Source organism: Gopherus evgoodei, chromosome 6 (assembly GCF_007399415.2).
Source record: "Gopherus evgoodei ecotype Sinaloan lineage chromosome 6, rGopEvg1_v1.p, whole genome shotgun sequence".
Lineage (NCBI taxonomy): Eukaryota > Metazoa > Chordata > Testudines > Testudinidae > Gopherus > Gopherus evgoodei.
In genome coordinates, this window is record NC_044327.1 from 115,271,319 (window position 1) to 115,274,041 (window position 2,723).

A 2,723-nucleotide genomic window follows, 5' to 3' on the forward strand; every position below is an offset into this window, starting at 1 on the left:
TTGTAAAGAAGTGGCTGAAACAACAGCAGTAGCACCCAAACACCAGCACATGAAAAACGGGAATAGACACTGAGCCATGTGGCCCAAGGGATTTCAAAACCAGAGGCTCTGACCCAGATTCTTCTTATCTGTGTGAGAGACACAGAACAAGGAGAGGGTCACACAGAGGCAGAGGCAACCAGAGAACCAAGCAGTCAGACAATAACTGCAGTGCTTGTAATGTGGTCTTGAGAGAAAGCAAAGAAAGAAAGTGTTTTGGGCACAGAGTGCTGGCTGGAAAGGCAGTTTTGGGATGGCGAACAAAGAAACTGTCTCAGGCCATTTGAGTCTTCCTGTGTCAGAGAAACAGTATAATCTTATAACACTTGTAAATAAACACGGCTGCATCAAAGGAAATAGCTGGCTCAGTCATAGAATTCTCCTCGTAACTGGAACAACTCCCACACCCCAAATTTGGCTAACTGCTCAGGTCAAAAGGGGTAATGCTACTAACTCTGGGATTGTTTATCAATTCAGGTTTTTCATTTTTGTATGAAGTTCCACAGCAATAGGTGCTATATAGACTTTGCATCTAGCTAGACAAGGTGGATGAGGTAATATATGTTATTGGACCAACCTCTGTTGGTGAGACACAAGCTTTCAAGCTTACACAGAGTTCTTCAGGTCACAATTTGCATCTAGCTAGGCATTTATACTGCCTCGCACATCCATAAACTTGGAGCCATCACCGACCGCATCTCTAAGACATTGTAACTAATTTAAACTAGAAGGAAAGCTTAAAATAGGTGCCTGGATAGCACTTTTTTTCCAAAATACAAATCGCCATTAATTTTTAAACCATTTAAAAGCAGCCTGGAAAAAGCACTTCGAGAATGTACTCTAGGGAAAAATGTTGTAGGTCCTTTCCATTTATAACTCCCATAATTCTGTGATTCAAGAACATTTGTCTCTCTTAAAATTGCTCACTTTGTCACCTTTACTGACTGTACTTATCCCACAGTTTTCTCCCCACTTCTCTGCAAGAGCTGTTCCCAATTTGAGGTAGAAGCTGGATCACTGTTGATCAGACTCATCAGCCTCTAACTGCTGTCTCTAATATGGTCTGCACCAGGTGGCTCTGAAAGTTTCCAGAATGCAAAAGAAATCAATAAGTGGAAAGGCTTTTGAACAGGCAGTTCTGATGAGGAAAAACATAAAACTGTGGGTAGTACTGATTTTTAAGGGTCCCTTGAGGAGCAACCTGTGGTGGGACTATTAAGGATTATCAGCTTGTTTGAAGTCTGGAAAATTCTTTTTACCAAGTGCCTAAACCAGGGGTCAGCAACCTTTCATAAGCGGGGTGCCAAGTCTTCATTTATTTACTCTAATCTAAGGTTGTGCATACCAATAATACATTTTAACATTTTTAGATGGTCTCTTTCTATAATATATAACTAAACTATTGTTGTATGTAAAGTAAATAAGGTTTTTAAAATGTTTAAGAAGCTTCATTTAAAATTATATTAAAATGCAGAGCCTACTGGACTAGTGGCCAGGACCCGAGCAGTGTGAGTGCCACTGAAAACCACCTCGCATGCCATCTTTGGCACGCGTGCCATATGTTGCCTACCTCTGGCCTAAACTAAGGGCTTGCCTATACCACGCAGTTTTTAGCGACAGGGCTGCGTCGACACAGCCTTGTCACTAAAAGTCAGCGTGTGTAAATGCTCTTTGTCGGTACTTTGTTGGCACTTTTGCCAACTAAATACTTCCAGCCCCGCGAGCAGCATTAGCTTTGTTGGTAGGAGAGCGCACTTGCGTCGGCAAAACTTTTGTCTTTCATAGGGGAGCTTTTTTAAATACCTGCGAAAGACAAAAGTTTTGTCGACAACTTCGCAGTGTAGACATACCCTAAAACTGAATGTTAATATGAGGTTGTATCTCTCTCTTTACATCGTAAACCAATCCAATATATTGTCATTAATAATTTTTATGGGAATACATCCCAGGGACGAGGACTGCATTTTCAATGCAAAATTTTCAGGTGCTCGTAAAAAATGCTCTGTTCAGAGAGGATGAACAATAGAAATGGTTGCAGATGCAAATACAATGTAATTTCTATATGATAAATCACAAATGTTGATGTATAATTTCTTCCAGAGATAATGCTACGCTTCAGTGAAAGAGAACTGCATGAAGCACTCTTTTTACCAGTACAAATGTGTGATCACTTGACCTTAAAAATCATTGTAGGCAGGAATTTTTAAAAGAGCATCAGGGAAAGTAGGTGCCCAATTCTCCTTGCAAGTTAATGAGCAAAATTGTCAAAAGTGCCTAGGGGTATGTCTAGACTGCAAATAATACCCACAGCTGGCCCTTGTAGGGCTCAGGCTGTGGGGTTGTAAAGTTGCTGTGTAGATGTTTGGGCTCAGGGTGGGGCCCAGTTTCTCAGATCCTTCCCCATCGTGGAGTCCGAGAGATTAGGTGCCAGCCCAAGCCCAAACATTTACACTGCTATTTTGCAGCCCAAGCCCAAGCCCCACGAGCCCAAGTCAGCTGACTCAGGCCAGCCACTGGTGTTTAATTGCAGTGTAGACATACCCTGAGTGACTTAGGAGCCAAAGTTCCAATGACTTTCAATGGGACTTCAGCTCCTAAATCATTTAAGAGTTTTTCAAAGTTGTACCCAATGAGATTTGTGTGCCTAACTCCCTCAGGTACCTTTCAAAATCCCAACACTTAAT